The sequence below is a fragment of the Rissa tridactyla genome, unplaced genomic scaffold (assembly GCF_028500815.1).
Source record: "Rissa tridactyla isolate bRisTri1 unplaced genomic scaffold, bRisTri1.patW.cur.20221130 scaffold_63, whole genome shotgun sequence".
NCBI lineage: Eukaryota > Metazoa > Chordata > Aves > Charadriiformes > Laridae > Rissa > Rissa tridactyla.
The window spans coordinates 481,914-489,149 of record NW_026529841.1 but is presented as its reverse complement, the minus strand read 5'-3'; positions in this window follow the sequence as shown (position 1 = coordinate 489,149).

Sequence of the window (7,236 nt, the reverse complement as noted above, 5' to 3'; positions counted from 1 at the left end):
GGCTGACCCACAAGTGCTCCCTGAGGAACCGCAGGCCTCTGGGCCTGCCGTCTCCCCCCAGGGAAGGCAGGCCTGCGGGTGCCCCTGGCCCCACAGCTTCCCCACCAGTGCCCCACAGCAGCCTTGCAAGTGCTCCCCGAGGAACAGCAGGCTTCTGGGTCACATCTGCCCCACAAGTGCTGCCCCACGGCTGCCCCGCGAGTGCTCCCCGAGGAACCGCAGGCATCTGGGCCTGCAGTCTGCTTCCAGGGAACTCAGGCCGGCGGGTGCCTCTGGCCCCACAGCTTCCCCACCGGTGCCCCACGGCTGCTCCGCAAGTGCTCCCCGAGGAACAGCATGCCTTGGGCCTGCCGTCTCCGCCCAGGAAAGAGAGGCCTGCGGGTGCCCCTGGCCCCACAGTTGCCCCTCCAGTGCTCCCTGAGGAACAGCGGGCCTCTGGGTCACATCTGCCCAACAAGGGCTGCCCCACAGCAGCCTTGCAAGTGCTCCCCGAGGAACAGCAGGCTTCTGGGTCACATCTGCCCCACAAGTACTGCCCCCGTGCTGCCCCACGGCTGCCCCGCAAGCGCTCCCCGAGGAACCGCAGGCCTCTGGGCCTGCCGTCTCCCCCCAGGGAAGGCAGGCCTGCGGGTGCCCCTGGCCCCACAGCTGCCCCGCAGGGTCCCAGAGCTACTCCACAAGTGCTCCCCGAGGAACAGCGGGGCCTCTGGGTCACATCTGCCCCACAAGTGCTGCCCCAGTGCTGCCCCACGGCTGCCCCGCAAGCGCTCCCCGAGGAACCGCAGGCCTCTGGGCCTGCAGTCTGCTTCAGGGAACGCAGGCCTGCGGGTGCCTCTGGCCCCACAGCTTCTCAAACTCTGCCCCACGGCTGATCCGCAAGTGCTCCCTGAGGAACAGCGGGCCTCTGGGTCACATCTGCCCAACAAGGGCTGCCCCACAGCAGCCTTGCAAGTGCTCCCCGAGGAACAGCAGGCTTCTGGGTCACATCTGCCCCACAAGTACTGCCCCCGTGCTGCCCCACGGCTGCCCCGCAAGCGCTCCCCGAGGAACCGCAGGCCTCTGGGCCTGCCGTCTCCCCCCAGGGAAGGCAGGCCTGCGGGTGCCCCTGGCCCCACAGCTGCCCCGCAGGGCCCCAGAGCTACTCCACAAGTGCTCCCCGAGGAACAGCGGGGCCTCTGGGTCACATCTGCCCCACAAGTGCTGCCCCAGTGCTGCCCCACGGCTGCCCCGCAAGCGCTCCCCGAGGAACCGCAGGCCTCTGGGCCTGCCGTCTCCCCCCAGGGAAGGCAGGCCTGCGGGTGCCCCTGGCCCCACAGCTGCCCCGCAGGGCCCCAGAGCTGCTCCACAAGTGCTCCCCGAGGAACAGCGGGGCCTCTGGGTCACATCTGCCCCACAAGTGCTGCCCCAGTGCTGCCCCACGGCTGCCCCGCAAGCGCTCCCCGAGGAACCGCAGGCCTCTGGGCCTGCCGTCTCCCCCCAGGGAAGGCAGGCCTGCGGGTGCCCCTGCCCCCACAGCTGCCCCGCAGGGCCCCACAGCTGCTCCACAAGTGCTCCCCGAGGAACAGCGGGGCCTCTGGGTCACATCTGCCCCACAAGTGCTGCCCCAGTGCTGCCCCACGGCTGCCCCGCAAGCGCTCCCCGAGGAACCGCAGGCCTCTGGGCCTGCCATCTCCCCCCAGGGAAGGCAGGCCTGCGGGTGCCCCTGGCCCCACAGCTGCCCCGCAGGGCCCCAGAGCTGCTCCACAAGTGCTCCCCGAGGAACAGCGGGGCCTCTGGGTCACATCTGCCCCACAAGTGTTGCCCCAGTGCTGCCCCACGGCTGCCCCGCAAGCGCTCCCCGAGGAACCGCAGGCCTCTGGGCCTGCCGTCTCCCCCCAGGGAAGGCAGGCCTGCGGGTGCCCCTGGCCCCACAGCTGCCCCTCAAGTGCTCCCTGAGGAACAGCGGGCCTCTGGGTCACATCTTCCCCACAAGTGCTGCCCCACAGCTGCCCTGCAAGTGCTCCCCGAGGAGCCACAGGCATCTGGGCCTGCAGTCTGCTTCAGGGAACGCAGGCCTGCGGGTGCCTCTGGCCCCACAGCTTCTCAAACTCTGCCCCACGGCTGATCCGCAAGTGCTCCCTGAGGAACCGCAGGCCTCTGGGTCACATCTGCCCCACAAGTACTGCCCCAGCGCTGCCCCACGGCTGCCCTGCAGCTGCTCCTCAGGGAATAGTGGGACTCCGGGCCTGCCTTCTCCCCCCAAGGGAAGACAGGCCTGCTGGTGCCCCGGCCCCACAGCTGCCCCGCAGTGCCCCACGGCTGCCCCGCAAGTGCTCCCCGAGGAACAGCAGGCCTCTGGGTCACATCTGCCCCACAAGTACTGCCCCAGCCCTGCCCCACGGCTGCCCTGCAGGTGCTCCCCAGGGAATAGCGGGTCTGTGGGCCTGCCGTCTCCCCCCAGGGAAGACAGGCCTGCGGGTGCCGCTGGCACCACAGCTGCCCCACAAATGCCTCACGGCTGCCCCAGCTGTGCCCCCCGGCTGCCCCACAAGTGCTCCCCAAGGCACCCAGGCGTCTGGGTCACATCTGCCCCACCCCAACTGCGCGCACACCGAGGCACTTGCACACGGGTGCACCATCTCCCCCGCCCCTTCCCATTCCCCCCTTCGCCTCTCACCCCCCCCAGCAGGCCTCTCCCCCAGCCCCAAAGCCCCGTCTGCCGCCGCACGCACACGTGCACACAACACCCACCCCACCCCCTCCAACGGGCCCGAACCTCTCGCGTGCGGCAGACGCAGACGCAGACAGAGCGTCTCCCCCCAAGCCCCGCTGCCGCCACCGAATTACCACCCACCCCCCCGCCACACCCCGCTGTCCCCCTTCACCCCCCCCTCCCCCGCCTCTATTCACCACCCGGTTCACTGCGAATCCGGCCGCCCCCTCCCCACGCTGCCCTCGGGCAGGTTTGCCACCCCCCCCCACCCCGCCCCGGCAAGGACGGCGGGAGACTTTAGGACCCAGCGGAGTCCCTGCCGGCTCCGTGCCCGGGCGGGTTAAGGGATTCCCGGTGGCGAGCGGGGATCTAACCCCGGCTGCCGAGTCTCTACCCTGCCGCGCCCCTGGCCCTGGCCGTGCCCGTGCCCGTGCCCCGGCGCTCCCGCCTTCCTTTCTCAGCCGCTCGCTCGCTCGCTCTGCTGCGCGCCTGCCCGCCCCTGCCGCGGCTGGAGAACCCACTGAACCCCCCCGCCCCCGCCCCCAGCACACACAACGCCCCCCCCCCCCCCCCCCCCACCTTACCGACCCAAAACCTACTCCGAAAAGAGGCACCGCGTGCCTGCCGCCCTCTCCCCGGCCCACCTCTGCGCCGTGCTCCCCGCCCGCTCGCTGCCCGCTCTCGCCTGCCTCTGCACCGGCACCCCTTCCCCGCCGCTGCCGCTTGCCGGGCAGTGGTGTGCTCGCGCGCCCGCGCAGGGCGCGAAGCCGCGGACCGCCACGCCCCACCCCCACCCCCGCCCCCGACCTGATCCGGGTCAGGGTGGCGGCTCTGCCACTGGCGCTTAAATCACGAACAAAAAAAAGTTGAAACTTAGTTTTTCGCCCACCCCAACCCCTCCCCCCACCCACATACCCCCCCCTCGCCCGACAGCCCCCCCCCCCCCGCCCCCCCCCGCCGGGACGATCCGGGTCAGGCTGGCGGCTGTGCCAGTGACGCTAAAAACGTGAACGAAAAAAAAAGATCAAAATTATTTATCACCACCCGGTGATAAATCAAAATTATTTATGAGCCCCCGGCCCCCCCGCCGCCCCCCCACCCCCCCACCCCCCACCTGCCCGCACGCACTTGTTGGAAGGGAGGACCCGGGTCAGGCTGGCCGCTGTGCCGGTGACGCTTAAATCATGAACGAAAAGAAAAAACAAAAATATCACCCCCACCCCACACCGGCTGCCCGGTGTGCCCGGCTCCGGGGACCGGCTCGGCTGCAACTTCTACCCGCCTCCGGGGATAGGCGGGCAGGTCTACTTCGCTCCGGGAACCGGACCGGCTGTCAGGTCTACCCGGCTCCGGGGTCCGGGTCGGCTGTCAGGTCTACCCGGCTCCGGGGACCGGGTCGGCTGTCAGGTCTACCCGGCTCCGGGGACCCGACCGGCTGTCAGGTCTACCCGGCTCCGGGGACCGGATCGGCTGTCAGGTCTACCTCGCTCCGGGGACCGGGTCGGCTGTCAGGTCTACCCGGCTCCGGGGTCCGGGTCGGCTGTCAGGTCTACCTCGCTCCGGGGACCGGACCGGCTGTCAGGTCTACCTCGCTCCGGGGACCGGACAGGCTGTCAGGTCTACCCGGCTCCGGAGACCGGATCGGCTGTCAGGTCTACCCGGCTCCGGGGACCGGATCGGCTGTCAGGTCTACCCGGCTCCGGGGACCCGACCGGCTGTCAGGTCTACCTAGCCCCGGGGACCGGATCGGCTGTCAGGTCTACCCGGCTCCGGGGACCGGATCGGCTGTCAGGTCTACCTAGCCCCGGGGACCGGGTCGGCTGTCAGGTCTACCCGGCTCCGGGGACCGGATCGGCTGTCAGGTCTACCCGGCTCCGGGGACCGGATCGGCTGTCAGGTCTACCCGGCCCCGGGGAGCGGATCGGCTGTCAGGTCTACCCGGCTCCGGGGAGCGGATCGGCTGTCAGGTCTACCCGGCTCCGGGGACCGGAGCGGCCGTCAGGTCTACCTCGCTCCGGGGTCCGTATCGGCTGTCAGGTCTACCCGGCTCCGGGGACCGGATCGGCTGTCAGGTCTACCCGGCTCCGGGGACCGGAGCGGCCGTCAGGTCTACCTCGCTCCGGGGTCGGTATCGGCTGTCAGGTCTACCTCGCTCCGGGGACCGGATCGGCTGTCAGGTCTACCCGGCTCCGGGGACCGGTTCGGCTGTCAGGTCTACCCCGCTCCGGGGACCCGACCGGCTGTCAGGTCTACCTCGCTCCGGGGACCGGATCGGCTGTCAGGTCTACCCGGCTCCGGGGACCGGATCGGCTATCAGGTCTACCCGGCTCCGAGGACCGGATCGGCTGTCAGGTCTACCCGGCTCCGGGGACCGGATCGGCTGTCAGGTCTACCTCGCTCCGGGGACCGGATCGGCTGTCAGGTCTACCCGGCTCCGGGGTCGGTATCGGCTGTCAGGTCTACCCCGCTCCGGGGACCCGACCGGCTGTCAGGTCTACCCGGCTCCGGGGACCGGATCGGCTGTCAGGTCTACCCGGCTCCGAGGACCGCGTCGGCTGTCAGGTCTACCCGGCTCCGGGGACCGGATCGGCTGTCAGGTCTACCCGGCTCCGAGGACCGCGTCGGCTGTCAGGTCTACCCGGCTCCGGGGACCGGATCGGCTGTCAGGTCTACCCGGCTCCGGGGACCACCTCGGCTGTCAGGTCTACCCGGCTCCGGAGACCGGACCGGCTGTCAGGTCTACCCGGCTCCGGGGACCGGATCGGCTGTCACGTCTACCCGGCTCCGGCGGTACTTAGTGCCGGAGTGGCCGGGTAGACCTTGTGTCCGGAGCACGCACTTCCAGCCGCCGAAGGGGTCGCTGTTTTTCGTTACCTCCAGTTGTGTCATCGTAAGAGGCGGCGTGTTTGGCGCGCCTCCCCGGTGGGCAGTGCCTGCGCTCTTGAGGCCGTCCGGGGGTAGAGACGTGATTTTCCGTATATGGGAGGGAGTACTTACTCGGCTCCTAAGGGCTTCCAGCGCGAACGCGCATCCTGCGGGCTGACTTCCCGCTGAAAGCAGAGGTGAGGGGCGGCACCTCTGGCTACTCTCCTGGCAGACATGCGTGCATTACCGAACGAAATTTGTTGCTCCGGGGTAGGCGTCTCCCCGCTGGGCAGGGCGAAGAGCGGTGGCCGGCGGCGGTCACCGGCACTTTCGAATGCCGGAAGACCGGGGGAGACAAGCCTGCCGCGGCTTTCCCCCGGTCCTCTCGTGCTCAGTCCCCAGGGAACCGTGCTCCCGAGCGGGTGGACGGCGGCAGCCTCCCGCTCCCCCCCGCATTTTGCCTGATCCACACCCGCAGCCAGCGCCCGCTGAGGCGTTCACCCAGGGGCGCGCCGCGGAGGCTCCACGCCGGACCTCTCGCAGACGTCGCCTCCTCGCTCGCACGCAGGGCCCCGCGTCTGTCTGGCCGTCCACCCCCGGGTGGCGGTTGGCGCGCGCGGCTGTCGGCTGTCCCAGGACTGTGGCCGTGGGGCCTCGGGAGCGCTCTTTGCTCCCCCTCGATTCTCTTGCTTTTCTCTATCACCGATCGTTCTGGCATACCCGGGGCGCGTCGGAGGGGCTGCGGGGCGGGCCGGCCGTCAAACGCCGGTGTTCAGGTCCCGTAGCACCCCTCCACCAGACGCGTCCCTCTCACTCGCACGCAGGGCCCCCGTGTCTGGTTGCCCACCCCCGGGTGAGCGGCTGGCACGCGCGCGGCTGTCGGCTGTCCCAGGACCGTGGCCGTGGGGCCTCCGGGAGCGCTCTTTGCTCCCTCCCGTCTCTCGCCTTTTCTCCTATCCCCGATCGATGAGGCATTTCGGGTCGCGTCGGAGAGGGCCCTCGGCGGGCCGGCTCCTCCGTGCTCTCCGTCCCGGGGAGGCGCGGCGGTGTCCGGTGTTCAGGCAGGGTGGTCTCCTTTCCAATTCGCTTCCCGTCGCACGCGAGGTGTCAGCCCTCCCTTCCCGGGAGCGGCTTCACCGAACCCAGCTCTGTGACGGCCGTGTGGCCCCGCCAGTTTCTCAGGTGTCCTAAAGCACGCCGGGCGCCGGTGCCGGCCTCGGTCCGGGTGCCCCGTGGGTGCCGGCCGCGAGCAGCGCTGGGCGGCGGGGGCGGCTTAGCCAAGGCAAGAGAATTCCGGGCAAGGCAAGCTGAGCCGAGCGAGGCGGCCGTCACCCGCCCGGGTGGCGGGCCCCCTGCGGCGCGCCGCGGGCGGCAAGGGGGGCGTCCCCCTCCGCCGCTGCCGCCGCTGCTTCTGTCGCCCTTGGTGCCGCACCCCCGCCCGCTGCCGAGCGAGCCGCCCCGACCGAAAGGGGCCTCGGTCGCCGGGTCGCGCCCGCCTCGGCGGGTCGCCGTCTCCTCTAGCACGTCCGGAGCTCCCGCGGCAGAGGTTTCGAGGGGGCGAGTCGCCTTCGCCCCCCTCATCGCCGATCGCCTGCGATCGGCAGCCGGCCGGCGTCGTGGGAGGGTCAGCCCCCGCCGGTTCCGTGCCGCGTCAGAGCCGCGATAGCGTCCGAAAGAAA